Below are 18089 nucleotides of genomic sequence, written 5' to 3'. Positions count from 1 at the left end.
AGGATCCATATGCAATTTCATGCCTCCTTGGTTTGTAGCAGTATTCACTCACCACTGTTATACTTCGGTCCTGCCATAGACTTGTGTAGCAGTGGGGACTGAACACTCGTACCTGCCTGTCAATACATGCTGTGAGCTTTATCAGTTTTCTTGCAGGGAAATAACAGTCCAGTCTTGACCCATGAGTACAGAGCTCCTAAACTTATGATTGCTGGACCCTTAAATATCTCAGAATAAAAGCTAAAAATCACACCGCATGTAAGGCTCAGTAGCTTTGGGAAAGAAAGAAATACAAGGAGAAGAAATCAACAGATAAACAAAATAATTCCACTTGGTGAAATTATCTGTCAATACCAGTGAATGTTTTAAAGACCCAGACTGTTGAATAAAAATAGTTTCCCTTTGAATATTTTGAGATACTACTTTCTTTGAGAAGCTGATATAGAAAGTCAGGAGATAGATGAATATGTTTTGACATGGTTACATACTTTGTCTGTTATACCTTAATGGCCATACTTCTAACTTATACTAAAGCCACTAACATAAAATTATATTTAATGTGGCACAGCGGATTTTCAGGTGCCAAATTTTGTTCAAATGGCATTTATTCTTCTTCAGTTAAACTCTTATTCTACGTGTAGTAGAGAAGCAGATTGATGAACATAAAGTGTATATTTTCTCAAAATGAACACCTTTTGACTTATATTTTCATTGAGATAGGTAAGGTTATTTGCTCTGGTTAATTAGTAAAAGATTTTTCTGAGCAATAAACAAAGCCATATCTGTTAAGATAATGACTGTGTAACCAGACCACTTCAGAAAGATGTTCGAGCTTGTACATATAGATTGCAGAATTATACATTTAAAACTTACCCTTAATTAAACAGACAACCAATCAGGTCTCCAGAGAAATGAAGAAGAGCAATATGGCTTTTAAATATACATACATTTAAGTAGTATCTACCTTTCCACCAAGCAGGCTGTAGAAATTAAGATTTTTTTAAAGAATTGATTTCAAGTATATTACAGACACTGGCTCCTTAAACATCCCATGAATTAATAACACAAAACCAAAATGATATTGCTTCAGAAGGGTACATAAGACTGTTGTTTTTACACACAGATCAAAAAAAAAGACATGTTTGTTTCTTAATCTTAAGTACATAGGAATCAGTACACATGATATTTGTAAATGAATCATATTTCCTTTCTATTACACTACTGTGATAGCCAATACAAAGGAAGAGTTCATCTCTTTAGAATCTGTTTAAACAGGTTAATGTTCCACTAAATTAACAAAGAGAGGAAAGCCAAAAATGCATTGCATTTATTTCCAGATAGAGAATGTTCATTTTTGCATATGGACTTTGGACACTTTACACATTTTATTTCTACTCCCACTTCCTCTAAGTCAAATTTCCTTTGGATTAAGAAATCTCAAATCAATTCGCCCATTCAATTCATTAAAAACAAAATACTGCGGATGCTGGAAATCAAAGAAAAGCATAAATGCTGAAGAAACTCAACAGGTCTAGCAGCATCTGTAGAAAGAGAACATGAGTTAAGTTTTGAGTCCAAAGATTCTTATTTGGAAGAGTTCTGAAGAAGAGAACATTAATTCTGTTGCTCACTGATGCCATGATGGCTGTGGCTCTCCAGCAATTTCTAATTTTATATTAGCCCCTTAAATTCAAATCAGTTTAATTTGAACACACAGGGGCATGGATGATGTCTTTTCACTAAGGTGGGGGAATTCAAAACCAGGGGGCATAATTTTCACATGAGAGGAGAAAGATTTAAAAGGAACTTGAGGAACAATTATTTTGACACAGCGCGATTCGTATATGGAATGAACTGCCTGAGGAAGTGGTAGGTGCAGGTATAATTACAACAATTAAAAGATTTTTGTACAGGTACATGAATAGGAAAGGTTAAGAGGGATATGGGCCAAACACAGACAAGTGGGACTAGTTTAGTTTGGAAAACTTGGTGGGCATGGATGAATTGGAGCAAAGGATCTGTTTCCATGCCATATGACTCTAAACAAAGTAAAGTGAAAATAATCTCCATTTTTTTCCCCCCAAGATATGTTCACTCTGCACTACAATAAGTGAAAGATAAGGGACTTGAAACATTTCTCTTAATCTTGTTCCATTAAATTTGGTTTCAACTTCAAACAGCTCTTAAGAAATCCTCTTAAAGACTTTCACTGGCATTTTTGGTGGTGACACCAGCAGATACATTATCTTAGAAGGATTGTGGCTCAGCAAAAGGTTGTAGAGTCATAGAGATGTACAGCACAGAAACAGATTCTTCAGTCCAACTTGTCCATGCCGACCAGATATCCCAATCTAAACTAGCCCCATTTGCCAGGACTTGAACAATTTCCCTCAAAACCCTTCCTATTCATACATCCACCCAGACGCCTTTTAAATGCTGTAATTGTACTAGCTCCGGAATCATTTTTATTAGAACACACATTAAAGAAAGAAATAAAGTCAGGTAGGCAAAATATATTAAGATTGTTTTATTGTTTGGAGTCAATATGAGGGAAACAAATGGCATTTATATTATTCATATATTTTATTAGGATTACGTCTTTACTCCTGTCACATAACGTTTGCAAGACAAATTCCCAGCTTGGCGAACAGAACCACAACAATGAGCACCCGAGCTACAAATCTTCTCCCTAACTTTGAATAGAGTCCAGAAGACTGATGAATTCCCAAGTGGAAAATGAGGTGCTGTTCTTCCAGCTTGCAATGAGATCTTCTTGAAAACGGAGTATTAGGGAACAATTAAAGCAGAAGGAATGTGGCAGCAAAGTTGGGAGGGAATCACAATGGAGATCATTTTTCAAAAATTGCTATCCCCACTTCACAATAGACCTCAAAACAGTAGTTTGAGAAGAACTACAACTTGCATTTATAATTATTTATTCCCATTTCTGCCTGTTAACAGATTATCCTGCAGTCACAGTTACAATGAAAATTGCATCAAGTTTTATTGGCTGAAGTTATGTGACAGGAGTAAAGACGTAATCCTAATAAAATATATGAATAATATCAATGCCATTTGTTTCCCTCATATTGACTCCAAACAATAAAACAATCTTAATATATTTTGCCTACCTGACTTTATTTCTTTCTTTAATGTGTGTTCTAATAAAAATGATTGTCATCCAGTAAAAATGAAAACTTAATCTCTAAAGGTGTATATGAATTCCAGAAATAACTAAGTAGACTAGTAAAATAAGTTGTAATAAAACATTGTTGTGGTTGAATCAAATGATAAGTGAAGGGTCTTCCCATTAAGTTTTATCACCAAGTAATGCTTTTACTGAATTCTGATTAAGTGGGCCTCAAACATATTAAAGCAAAATAAGTTAAGGTTTGTTGAGGTAGAGCCAGCCTGTTGCCCCTTTCCTAGCTGGGGAATAGTGGAAGAAACCAGAGTATTTTTCACATAAAATTGTTTTCTATCTGTGCAATTGTTCATTCCATTTCTGAAACATTTTGTCTGCAATGGGGAGCTTTCCGACAGTTTTAATATTTCTTCCTAAGGCAGTTATCTTACATAGCATGCTGCAACATGGAAGGAAGCCACTGAGCTCACTCTGTTGGCTCTTTGAAAACCATCCTGTTTATTCCATTATACCTCCCAACCTGCTCTTTCCCTTTAGCCCCAAATTCATTATCCTATCAAGCCAACATCGAATTTCCTTAGTAAAGTTCAAACATCATTTCAGACAGTTCCTTCCAGGTCTTAACAGCTCACTCCATCGTTCCCTGCTTGTCCTTTTATCAAACATCTTAAATGTCTGACCTTTGGTTAACAGCCAAAATTTCTCCTTATTCATTCAAATATTGCATGGACTGTGGCAGTTCAAAATGTTGGCTCTCCACTATTGTCTAAAGTGCAACTAGTGATGATAATAGATGCACCATAGAAAGCATTCTATCCAAAAGCATCATGGCTTGAAATGGCAATTGCTCTGCCCAGGACCATAGAAAACTATAGAGTTGTGAACACATTCCAGTCCATCATGCAAGCTAACCTTCCATCCATTGACTCCATCTATACTTCCCCTGCCTCAGAAAGGCAGCCATTAGGCATAAGAGACAAAAGCTTAAACACGTGTATCTTTTGAAACTTAATAATGGAGCAGTTGGAAGAGATTATAACCGGGTGTTTGATGATGTTGGCAGCCTTTCTGAGGCAGGGGGAAGTATAGATGGAGTCAGTGGATGGAAGGTTGGCTTGCATGATGGACTGGAGTGTGTTCACAACTCTATAGTTTATTACGGTCCTGGGCAGAACAATTGCCAAATCAAGACATGATGCTTTTGGACAGAATGGTTTCTAAGGTGCATCTATTATCATCAATAGAACAGCTCGAATCCCCACTGTTATTACACTACTGAATGGACCTCTCGAATTTAAAATTTAATGTTGACCTCACTCTTTGTGCACTGTCTCTGCAGCTGTAACCTTGTATTACTCACTCTGTTCTATTACCCTTATACACTTTGTCAAAACTTTGGAAAAGGTGCACTGAAGATTTACCAGAATTACTCGGAATGAAGCACTTCAAGTTAAATTTAAATTTTGTAGTTTCAGTGTGTTAAGAAGGAGGAGTGCATGGTTTAGTTTCATTTTTATTTTTTATTAATAGATTAGATTAGATTAGATTAGATTACTTACAGTGTGGAAACAGGCCCTTCGGCCCAACAAGTCCACACCGCCCCGCCGAAGCGTAACCCACCCATACCCCTACATCTACATTTACCCCTTACCTAACACTATGGGCAATTTAGCATGGCCAATTCACCTGGCCTGCACATCTTTGGACTGTGGGAGGAAACCGGAGCACCCGGAGGAAACCCACGCAGACACGGGGAGAACGTGCAAACTCCACACAGTCAGTCGCCTGAGGCGGGAATTGAACCCGGGTCTCAGGCGCTGTGAGGCAGCAGTGCTAAAAGGCTGGTGATAAGTCGTACGGAGGTCTTATTTGCTTACATGCATTTTTATTAAGTTTCAAGCCCCAGAGGTAACCATTTCTCATTAAAATAAAGCTACAGAGAGAAAAAAAAATGCTGTTGTTTAGAGACAGAGGTCCGACTACGTACAGAGAAAGACAAAGAATCTAGAAAGTCCATTAGTCTATGTTTGGGGTAGGCCACAGAGTGAAGGATTGCTGAATACTGGGCTTAAGAAACATATGCAGTTACTCTGAAGTTAAAGCCATTGAAAATTTAGCTTGCAGTTTGTTTTAGGTGTCTTGAGGATGATACTAGCTAAAGGGAAAAAAACATATTGCAGCTGCACAGAAAGTTGCTGGAAGGAAATGATTGGCAGTTATATTAGGCTGAAACGAAGCGAGGAGCCTTAGTATGAGAGATGGTAACTCTTCACTGAGGTGTAATATTTATAAGAATATTGCTGAAATAAAAGGAATAGTATGAGTTTTCTTTCTGATGTCTGTAATGAACCTATAATGTTGCCTGATGTAATATATTCCATATTTTTCTTGCTTATTAGAAAAATTATTTGCATTAAAAGTACACTCAGCCTCTTGTGAATGTGCTCAGTAACTGTCCCAGATCATAACCCGAGATCACTTACAAACATGTTGAACATTTAATTTTAATATGTGTTATATAAAAAATGCTTTTCACAGAGAAGATGTATGCAGATGTAAATTCAGTGTCTGGAGTATAACTTTGCAATGTCACTCCTGTATAGAGTTAGAAAAACTTCAAAAGAAAAAAATAATAAAGGAAAAATTAATAAGAGGCTGACCACCCAGTGGGTTTAAATGCAAGCTTCAGCCCTGTTCTGTGTGTGTTAGTGGCCTGATGAACTCGTGCTGTGAGAGTCACTATTTTGAGAAGAGAAATGGAACAACCCTGCATTGCAATTTGACTGTAATCTCTCACTCTGACTATTGCCAATCTGCCACTGTTGAAAGGAACCTAGACAAAAGAATTTCAACAAACCTGCAGATCCAAGAATCTTTAATTTGATTGTTCAATTACCAACAATGCTAATAGTACCATTCAATATAACAGCCATAACACTTCACAGCTGCTCCTCATGAATGACCTCAAAGACGGATCTATATACTTGATCTGTATTTAATCTCTATCCTTTTTGACTCACTTCTTCTTCCTAGTCTGCATGTATATATCATATTATTATTTTTATTTATTCTCTAGTAATTAATAAATTACTCTTTTATTAACCCAAGAAAGTCAGGTAAAATTGGCTCCTTTTAAAATATAAATGCCTTTGATCTAGAGGCAGGTTTGCTTATTGAGCTGGAAGATTCGTTTTCAGACATTTCATCACCATACTAGGTGACATCATCAGTGAGCCTCCAGATGAAGCACTGGTGGCACGGACCACCTTCTGTGTATGTATTTAGGTTTCCTTGGGTTGGTGATGATATTTCCTGTGGTAACTTCTTTTATGTGGTGATATCATTTGCTGTTCTTTTGCTCAGGAGATGGTAAATGGGATCCAAGTCATTGCGTTTGTTAATAGAGTTCCAGTTGGAATGCCATGCTCCTAGGAATTCTTGTGTATGTCTCTGTTTGGCTTCTCCTAGGATGGATGTGTTGTCCCAGTTGAAGTGGTGTCCTTCCTCATCTATATGTAAGGATACTAGTGAGAGTGGGTCATGTCTTTTTGTGGCTAGTTTTCTGCCTATTTGTAGTGTTTGTTACAGTTCTTGCAAGGTATTTTGTAAATGACATCAGTTTTGTTTGTTGTCTGTATATGTTCTTTCAAGTTCATCACCTGCTGTTTTAGTGTGTTGGTGAGTTTGTGGGCTACCATGATGCCAAGGGGTCTGAGTAGTGTGGCAGTCATTTCCAAGATGTATTTGATGCAGGGAAGAGTGGCTAGGGTTTGTGGACACATTTTACCTGCTTGTTAGGGTTTGTTGCTGAGAAATCTGCGGACTGTGTTCATTAGGTATCATTCTTTTTGAATACATTGTATAGCTGATTTTCCTCTGCGCTGCGTAGTTCCTCTGTGCTGCAGTGTGTGGTGGCTCATTGAATAAATGTTCTAATGTAGCTTCGTTTGTGGGTGTTGGGATGATCGCTTCAGTATTTGGTCCGTATATGTTGTTTTCCTATAGATACAGGTTTGAAGTTCCCCATTGGCTGTTCGCTCTACTGCAACATCTAGGAATAGCAGTTTATTGTTGTTTTCCTCCTCTTTAGTGAATTTTATGCCAGTAAGGGTATTATTAATGGTCTTGAATGTTTCCTCTAATTTGTTTGGTTTAGTGATGACAAAAGGTGTCATTCATGTCGTGGCCCCAGAGTTTGGGTTGGATGGTTGGCAGAGCTGTTTGTTCGAGTCTCTGCATTACTGCCTCTGCTAAGAACCCTGATATCGGAGTTCCCATGGGTGTTCCGTTAGTCTGTAGGTTTTGTTGTTGATCTGGAAGGTCCTTTGGTCTGGGAGGAAGGTATCCACAAGGGGAAGGACCTTTTGTTAAACTAACACCCAACCAAGTGGGCAGGTGGGTAAAGCAAGGGAGACAGTTCATCCCTCCTCATCTGGGAGCTTAACAATTTTTCACCTGGAGGTAATAGTGAATTGGGAAAGCTCACCCAGGGACTGCTCATAACAAAAACTGAAAGAAGTGCAGGTGCTGTAAATCAGAATCAAAAACAGAAATTGCTGGAAAAGCCCAGCAGGTCTGGCAGCATCTGTGAAGAGAAATCAAAGTTAACGTTTCAGGTCCAGTGATCCGTGTCCAAGTGGTTCTGAGGAAGGGTCACCAGACCTGAAAAGTTAACTTTGATTTTTCTTCAAAGATGCTGCCAGACCTGCTGACCTTTTCCAGCAACTTCTGTTTTTGTGCTGCTCATAACAAGTTAGGAGGCTTGTGTGGGTAAATTGTCACTTTGAAACAAATTTTAAACACAAGAATTCCTTGTGTTTGCATTGCTACAACATAGAAATGTCAATGTACAGTTTAATAAACAGAAACAGATTTGATACCATCCTATTCCTAGCATAATTAGGAGAAGCCATTAAAAGTTCTGTCCTTTGAATATTTAAAGGATTTGGTAAGGCATTTAGAATTGGAATTTCACCCAAAGGCAAGGAAACCCAAAACTTTGTAAGGGTGGTCAGATATAAACTAAGGAAATGGATAGACTAATGGTAGAGAGATTAAAATTGGAACAGAGGAAATTAGAGTTTCAGGAAGAAGAGAAGGAAAAGCAATTTCAACAAAGTCAGCTCAAGCTGAAGAACCAGAATTCTAGTGTGTCCCATGAAGACACCTCTGGCTCAGATTTGACTGCAAACAATAAATGCTGGAGAGCCCAGCAGGTTGGATAATATCCATGGAGAGAATTCAAGCTAACATTTCGAGTCTCAATGACTCTTCATCAGATTCAAAGTTTGGGAGAAGATTTGTAGCTCGGGTGCTCGTTGTTGTGGTTCTGTTCGCCGAGCTGGGAATTTGTATTGCAAACATTTCATCCCCTGTCTAGGTGACATCCTCAGTGCTTGGGAGCCTCCTGTGAAGCGCTTCTGTGCTGTTTCCTCCGGCATTTATAGTGGCCTGTCTCTGCCGCTTCCGGTTGTCAGTTCGAGCTGTCCACTGCAGTGGCCGGTATATTGGGTCCAGGTTGATGTGTTTGTTGATAGAGTCTGTGGATGAGTGCCATGCCTCTAGGAATTCCCTGGCTGTTCTCTGTTTGGCTTGCCAGGGAACAGCCAGGGAATTCCTAGAGGCATGGCACTCATCCACAGACTCTATCAACAAACACATCGACCTGGACCCAATATACCGGCCACTACAGTGGACAGCTCGAACTGACAACATGAAGCGGCAGAGACAGGCCACTATAAATGCCGGAGGGAACAGCACAGAAGCGCTTCACAGGAGGCTCCCAAGCACTGAGGATGTCACCTAGACAGGGGTCAAAACGTTTGCAAGACAAATTCCCAGCTCGGCGAACAGAACCACAACAACTCTTCATCAGAGCTGAAGTGAAGCTTGGAGGGGGCGGTTTCTAGACTCAAAACGTTAGCTTGCTCTCTCTCCATGAATGCTGCCTGACCTGCTGTGACCTCCAGAATTTGTGGTTTTCAGTACAGATTTCCAGCATCTGCAGTAATTTGCCACTGTACCCTGGCTCAGACTTAACGGCAAAAGCATCTTAATTTTCACAATTAATTACTAAGTTTGGGAAGGCAGAGATGGAAGCATCCTTTAATCTCTCTTCAGATGGAAGCACAACAGTGGCCAGCAAAACGTTAATCCTTATTACTGCAGAATACATTTTCTGAGAAAGCTGATGAACATCCTTCCTATGGGATTTGCCGTTGCTGACAAGGTGGTAAAAAGGTCTATCATAATTGTGCACTAGTTAGTGCCAGAGGTATACCATCCAAAACTCTGTATCCTTAGAAAACAACTTCACTCGACATGGTTGGAATTTGAAGGGCTTAAGCAGCTTGATTTTGACTGGGTATAGGCACTTAAAGCAGAAGCCACTTCCAAAACCTTTTGAGAAAGAACTTTCCTTGAGGAGCTTTCTCTCCACCTACTTTCCCAATGTGAATACACCGACAGGAACAGGGAGTGACTGGGTCCAGGCAGGTTGCCACACTAGCTGATGATTATGAGCTGATTCATAAACCCACGATCCTGTAGAAACCCTCCTCTCAACACTCCCAAGCAGCTGGAAAGGATAGAGGTAGTGAGAGTGATAGGATACTGAATACCCATGGCTGAGAGGGAAATGCTGAGACCCTGCCTCAGGACTGAGGGGGTAGTGTTGAGCTGAAAAGTGAGACCAAGAAGGCTATCTGTTTTAACTGCTGAAGGATGGGACATATCCAAACCAACTGATGGAAGCTGTGGAAAAACCAGTGGGTTTTATGGGGTGCATGTGAAACATGGGAGTCAGTCAGCAGGCATAGTTCACCAGGCTTTGGCTCTGACTGAAGCTAGAAATTTCTGTAAAGGCACTCCTGAGAGTACAGATGAGGTTAAATAAATACCTGAGAATTATTGGGATTTTTTATCACACTTTCCTCAAGGTGAGGGGAGCAAATTTGTAGAAACATTGAGTGATAGTAGGATCCAGCCAAACTTTACTCCTGGAAAAAGGTATCAGCTTCCCATCAGAGAGTGCAGTAAGGGTCCAAGTATTTGAAGGGATTGAAGGAAAGCACATGCCCATTTCCCTCTTCAATAGGTTCATTTGGAGAGTAACCTAGTCTTCTGGTCCTAAATTATGGAAGTTATCCCCCAGTTTATCGATGTGGTTAACTTGCTCCTTGCAATGACTTGGTGGGATCAATGGTAATAGCATTCCCAAAGGCCTCTGAGAAGCCAGTTGAGCTCACAGAGATCAAACCATTGCAGGAGAAAGTTCTGGTATTTTCTCTGACTGTGTGGTCTCCTGGTACATCGCAAAACAAGCACAGCCAGTAGAGGCTGAAGTGGCACTGCAAACAGAAGACACCCGATCTGGTAACTTGAAACCTGTCTTGGAGGGCTCGAAGACCCCACATTGGTAATGCAAAGAACTTCCTTGGTAGCAGCTCAGCAAGCTGATCCACTGTTAATAGCACTAGTGCAGACTGCTCACGCAGAAGCTGAGTCAAAAACACTGCCTGAATGCCATTGCATTCACATTGAACTGCTGATGAGGAAATGGAGACCCCTCACCAATCTGTGAATGAGGAGTGGATGCCTGATGCATCGATTTTCCAGCTCCTCGAATGCTGCCTGACCTGCTGTGCTTTTTCAGCACCACTCTAATCTTGACTAAAAGTGAAACTTTTGAGCTAGCGTTTGTGAAACATTCAACGAAAGGTTTTCCTGAAGAAGGGCTCATGCACGAAACGTCGATTCTCCTGCTCCTTGGATGCTGCCTGATCTGCTGTGCTTTTCCAGCAACACATTTTCGGCTCTGATCTCCAGCATCTGCAGTCCTCACTTTCTCCTTTAGGGAGAGTTTCCATGTTACTGATGATTGTGGTAGCAGGAAGTGTCTTTGGTTATGAATCCTATCAGATCGTATGGATCGGTTGGAGTGGCAGTTAGAGGCAATAAGGAATATACAGGAGCTAGGGGTGTGATGGATGGCAGTTATAGGAAAGGAGCAAAACCACAGATACAGTCAGGTAGATGGATTACCACCAGGAAAGGTAGGAGAGGAAGGCAGGTAGTGCAGGAGTCTCCTGCGACTATCCCTATCGCAAACAAGTATGCCATTTTTAAAAATGTCAAGGGTGATGGAGTCTCAGGGGAATGTAGCATGCGCAGTCAAGTTTCTGGTTCCGAGACTAGCTAATGAGGGATACGTCAAGCTCCAAACGATCGATTGTGACAGGGGATTCTCTGAGATCGACAGCGAGAAATCAGAATAGTGTGTTGCCTCCCTGGTGCTAGGATCAAGGATATCTCGGAGACAGTGCAGAATATTCTCAAGGGGAGAGGTACCAGCAGGAGGCCATTGTATACATTGGAACTAATGATATAGGATGTGTAGAGGATGAGATTCTGAAAGGGAGACTACAGGAAGTTAGGCAGGAATTTAAAAAGGAGGCTCTTGAGGCTAGAAATATCTGAATTACTCCCACTGCTACAAGCTAGTGAGGATAGGAATAGGAGGATAGAGCAGATGAATCGTCTGGGCATCACAGTGGCACAGTGGTTAGCATTGCTGCCTCACAATGCCAGAGACGCGGGTTCAATTCCCACCTCAGGCAACTGTTAGTGTGGAGTTTGCACATTCTCCCTGCATCTGCGTGCGTTCCCTCTGGGTGCTCCGGTTTCCTCCCACAGACCAAAAATGTGCAGGTTAGGTGAATAGGCCATGCTAAATTGCTGTTAGTGTTAGGTGTAGGGGAATGGATCTGGGTGGGTTGCTCTTCGGAGGGTCAGTGTGGACTTGTAATGGCGGCACAGTGGCACAGTGGTTAGCACTGCTGCCTCACAGCGCCAGAGACCAGGGTTCAATTCCTGCCTCAGGCGATTGACTGTGTGGAGTTTGCACATTCTCCCCATGTCTGTGTGGGTTTCCTCCGGGTGCTCCGGTTTCCTCCCACAGTCCAAAAATGTGCAGGTCAGGTGAATTGGACATGCTAAATTGCCCGGAGTGTTAGGTGTAGGGGAATGGGTCTGGGTGGGTGCACTTCGGCGTGTTGGTGTGGACTTGATGGGCCGAAGGACCTGTTTCCACACTGTAAGTAATCTAATCTAAAAAAAATTGAATGCGTGGCTGAGGAGCTGGTGTATGGGAGAAGTGTTCACAGTTTTGGATCTCTAGAATCTCTTCTGGGTAGAAGTAACCTGTATAAGGATGATTGCACCTGAATTGGAAGGGGACTAATATACTGGCAGGGAGATTTGCTAGAGCTGCTGGGGAGGATTTAAACTAGTAAACTGGGGGGTTGGGGCCTAGGGAGATAGTGAGGAAAGAGATTAATCTGAGACTGATACAGTTGGGAAAAGGAGCGAGTCAAACTGTCACGGCAGGCAGGAACAAAGCAGAGAACGAGATAAATTAAACTGCATTTATTTCAATGCAAGAGGCTGAACAGGGAAGGCAGATGAACTCAGGGCATGGTTAGGAACATGGACCTGGGATATCATAGCAATTACAGAAACATGGCTCAGGGATGGGCAGAACTGGCAGCTTAATGTTCCAGAATACAAATGCTATCGGAAGGATAGAAAGAGGACAAGAGAGGAGGGGGAGTGGCGTTTTTGACAAGGGATAACATTATGGCTATGTTTAGGGAGGGTATTCCTGGGAATGGGTCCAGGGAAGTTATTTGGGTGGAACTGAGAAATAAGAAAGGGATGAATGGGATGGTACTATAGACCCCCAAATAGTTAATGGGAAATTGAGAAACAAACTTGTAAGGAGATCTTAACTACCTGTCAGAATAAAAGGATGGTTATAGTAGGGGATTTTAACTTTCCAAACATAGACTGGGATTGTCATAGTGTTAAGGGTTTAGATGGAGAGGAATTTGTTAAGTGTGTACAGGAAATATTTCTGATTCAGTACGTGAATGTACCTACTAGAGAAAGTGCAAAACCTGACCTACTCTTGGGAAATAAGGTGACTGAGGTGTCAGTGGGGGAGCACTTTGGGGCCAGCAACAACAATTCTATGAGCTTTAAAATAGTGATGGAAAAGGATAGACCAGATCTAACAGTTGAAGTTCTAAATTGGAGCAAGGCCAATTTTAATGGTATTAAACAAGAACTTTCAAAAGCTGATTGGGGCAGATGTTCGCAGGTAAAGGGACGGCTGGAAAATGGGAAGCCTTCAGAAATGAGATAACAAGAGTCCAGAGACAGTATATTCCTGTTAGGGTGAAAGGAAAGGCTGGTAGGTTTAGGCAATTCTGGATGATTGGAGAAATTGAGGTTTTGGTCAAGAAAAAGAAGGAAGCATATTTAAGGTATAGACAGGATAGGTCAAGTGAATCCTTAGAAGAGTATAAAGGCAGTAGGAGTATACTTGAGGGAAATCAGGAGGGCAAAAAGGGGACATGAGATAGCTTTGGCAAATAGGGTTAAGGAGAATCCAAGGGGATTTTATGAATACAAAAGGATAACCAGGGAGAGAATAGGACCCCTCTAAGATCAGCAACGCAGCCTATGTGCGGAACTGCAGGAGATGGAGGAGATACTAAACGGATATTTTGCATCATGAAGGATATGAAAGACACAGAATTTACATGTATTTGGAAAGAAAGGACTGATTAGGGATGGTCAGCATGGCTTGGTGTGTATGGGAAATCATGTTTCAATAACTTGATTGAGTTTTTTGAAGAAGTAACAAAGAGGACTGATGAGGGCAGAGCAGTGGACATGATCTATATATACTTCAGTCACACCTTTGACCGGTTCCTCACAGGAGATTAGTTATCAAGGTCACTTAACATAGAATACAGGGAGAACTAACCATTTGGATATAGAACTAGCTCAAAGGTGGAGGACAGATGGTGTGGTGGAAGGTTGCTTTTCAGACTGAAGGCCTTGTGCTCAGTGGAGTGCCACAAGGATCGGTGTTGGGTCCACTACTTTTCATCATTTATCGAAGTGATTTTGATGTGAACAAAGGAGGTATAGTTAATAAATTTGCAGATGATATAAAAATTGGAGGTGTAGTGGACAGCGAAGAAGGTTACTTCAGAGTACAACCGGATCTTGATCAGATGGGCCAATGGGCTGAGGTCTGGCAGGTGGAGTTTTATTTAGATAAACGTGAGGTGCTGCATTTTGGAAAGGCAAATCAGGCCAGGACTTATACACTTAATGGTAAGGTCCTGGGGAGTGGAATGCAGGTTCATAGTTCTTTGAAAGTTGAGCCACAGGTAGATAGGATAGTGAAGAAGGTGTTTGGTATGCTTTCTTTTATTGTTCAGAGAATTGAGTATAGGAATTGGGAGGTCATGTTTCAGCTGTACAGGACATTGGTTCAGTCACTTTTGGAATATTGTGTTCAATTCTGGTCTCCATTCTATAGGAATGATGTTGTGAAACCTGAAAGGGTTCGGAAAAGATTTACAAAGATGCTGCCATGGTTGGAGGGTTTGAGTTGTAGGGAGAGGCTGTTTTCCCTGGAACATTGGAGGCTAAGGAATGACCTTATAGAGACTTATGAAATCATGAGGGACATGGATAGGGTAAATAGACAAGGTCTTTTCCCCAGGGTGGGGGAGACCACACCTCGAGGGCATAAGTTTAGGGTGAGAGGGGAAAGATATAAAACAAACATAAAGGACAACTTTTTCACACAGAAGATGGTACATGTATGGAATGAGCTGCCCGAGGAAGAGGTGGAGGCTGCTACAATTACAGCATTTAAAAAGTATCTGGGTGGGTATATGAAATGAAGGGTTTGGAGGGATATCGGCCAAATGCTGGTAAATGGGTCTGGATTAATTTAGGATATCTGGTCGGCATGGATGAGTTAGACCAAAGGGTTTGTTTCCATGCCATATAGCTCTTTGACTTCAAGATACTCTATCCATACCATTATGGACATGAGACAGATTTGGAGGTGCCGGTATTAGACTGGGATGTGTAAAGTTAAAAATTACACAACACCAGATTATAATCCAACAGGTTTATTTTATGAAGGAACATTGCTCTGAAAGCTAGTGTTTCCAAATTTTTAACTTTGGACACAAGAACATAAAACTTAGGAGCAGGAGTAGGCAATTCAGCTCCCCAAGGCTCTTCTGCGGTTTGATGCACTTGTGGCTGTTTACAAGAGGCTGTTCCTTGGACAACTGTATCTGCTAAAGCAGTGGGGACGGAATTGACCCAATTCTTCAGCTGGCGTAGTCTACCCATGGAGATGCAGTTGGAACAGACCTCAAATTTCATGCCCAAACTATTCCAGGAAGTCATGCCCCACTTTTCAATGTATCACCTGCACTAACAGGAGGCACTGGAATGGTACCGCTAGACCAGTGAGGCGGGCAGACTGCCAAGGCTGCTCCCTTACTGGGATAAAGTGCTAGATTCTCATAAGTTTGCCACCAAGGACTCATGCAACAAATTAATCAATTCTACTCCATTTGAATTAGCTTACGGGAAGCAAGTGTGAGGGAACCTGAAATGCATTGCCCGAAAAGGAGTACTCAAATCTTCTACCCCGGTATTCTTCCCTTGCTAGGCAGACAAAAGGCAGGGAAACTGCAGGTCACAACAGGTCCTGGCTGCAATTTTAATTGAGGTCAGAGTTTAAAATAGCTTGATCAAAATTCCCAGCATGCTCGATTGTAGCTTTTAACCTGTCCAGTAGCTATTTCTGCTGCTGGTTGCTTGACCTCAAACCCTTGAAGGAAATGCTTCAGAACAGAAGCTGGAAGTCTCTATGTTAGATGGTATAGCAGAGTGAGCCTGTGAAGGGGCCTCAAAACACTCTAATTTCTCAATGACAAGAAAAACATGCCAGGGTCTGAGATTTCTAGCCAGGACACTATGTGCAATGTGCGAGGTGAACCTTGAAGTATCCGGTTCAGTGGTCCATATGTAATAACCGAAAGCTCAAGGAAGTGAATTATCTGATTAAGACCCAAGATTGCCAACAAAAAGCAAAGGTTGCATCGTGTCAACATCATAAATCAGTTCCACCATTGAGGAGGAGACAAACCGGTCACAGTGTGTCCAATTTCCCCAGTCCGAGAGGATGAGAGTAGCAGTGAGAGTGAATTGAAAGGAGACATGATTGAGCCCCTACTACCTGGTTGATAAACATGGAAATACTAGAAAACCTAGGTTCCTTATTTACCCACCTAGGTTCAGCATAGTGAGCAGATTTAACAAGACTGTTCACTGAATTCAAGGACTTACAGAGACAATCCAGGCTGTACCGATCTATTCTACATGATGTGGATGTACGATAGGCCCCTCACATAAGGCAACATCCCTATTAGCTGGGCCTGGAAAATCCAGCCCTTGTTTGGGTTGAGCTTACAAACATGCTGGAGCATCAACTAATAAAACCGAGCAGCAGTTTCTGGAACTCCCCAGTTATACTCGTGCTCAAGCCAGATGGTCCCACCAGGAGCTGGTTGATTGCTGAAAAGAGTTGAGAGCTGATACCCTGGCCGGAAGATTACATGTTGAAGAGTGTGGTGCTGGAAAAGCACGGCTGGTCAGACAGCATCCTAGGAGCAGGAGCAGGAGCAGGATTGGGTAGATAAAGCAGCATACATTATCAAGACACTCAAGGAATACTGGCATATTCCCTTGACCGCCTGTTTGAAGGAAATCTTCACTTTCTGGATGGTTATATTAGTGACAAGTCATACCATTAGGATGCTGAGTTGCCCAGCTATCTTACAAAGCCTGATAAATGAGACAGTGGCAGATTTATCTAATTGTAAAGTCTACTTGGATGATCTTGAGTGCACAGTGATACCTGTCAAATGCACTTATAGCAACTGGAAGCCATCTTCCAGAAAATAGAGTCAGCGACGTAGTGGTTAATCCCACAAAGAGTGAATTCATTAAGGCAAAGTGATCCATTTTGTGATTACACATTTTGTGATGACTATTGCCCAGGTCTGTAAAGAGACAAGCAATAGCAGAGTTCCCATTCTCATAACAAAATTGGAAACCATGAGGTTTTTGGGAATGCATGTGTGTTTTACTAAAAATACATTCCAAAGCCCAGTAGCTGTACTGCTTCAGAAGCCCAGGTAACTTAAACTAAGAGATGACAGTTTTTGAAAAGCAGAAGGTCCATTTTAACAAGTGATCCTATGCTTGCAGCTCTAATTTTAATGTAAGAATTAAAGTAAACATTGATACAAGTGATATTGGGATTGGGGCTATTTTGCTTCATTAAGACAAATCCAGAATGGCGAGAGACCAAATGAGTACTTCTCCAAAATCAAAACATCAGAGACAGTACTCCACAATAGAGAAGAAATGTTCAGTTTGGGTACAAGTTCTCAAACATTTTGAGATATATAATAGAATCCCTACAGTATGGAAGCAGGCCATTCAACCCATTGAGTCCACACTGACCCTCCAAATAGCAGTCTACCCAGATCCACCCATCTACCCGATCCCTGTAACCCGCATTTCCCATGGTTAATCCACCTAACCTGTGTATCCCTGGACACTATGGGCAATTTAGCATGACCATATGTCTGATATGGGTGGGAAGTATCACAACCCATACTATCATAAACCAACTACTCTTGTGTAAAAGTTTAAGACTCAGATCATTTTGTTGGAGTTTGATCCTTCAACCATACTTCTGGGAAATTAAATATGATTGCAGAAACTCTGCCCTGAAACTATGGAGATCCATTTAGAACTGAAGAGATATAATTAACAAAGGCGAGATGAATGAATGCGTGTTTTGTTTCCATTTTGCAACTGTTTGCATTGAATCTTATTTCCTTCATCAAGAAGGAGATGCCTCATGACCACATAGCAAAAAGTTGGATCACCTACAGTCATAATGAGCTTTTCATTTCATCAAATGATTTTTAAAAGAGGATTGATCCAGCCAAGATGACAATGGATACAAGTTCAGTGGCTGACAGGA

This window comes from Chiloscyllium punctatum, chromosome 24 (genome assembly GCF_047496795.1).
Source record: "Chiloscyllium punctatum isolate Juve2018m chromosome 24, sChiPun1.3, whole genome shotgun sequence".
Taxonomy (NCBI): domain Eukaryota; kingdom Metazoa; phylum Chordata; class Chondrichthyes; order Orectolobiformes; family Hemiscylliidae; genus Chiloscyllium; species Chiloscyllium punctatum.
This window is presented reverse-complemented; position numbering follows the sequence as displayed.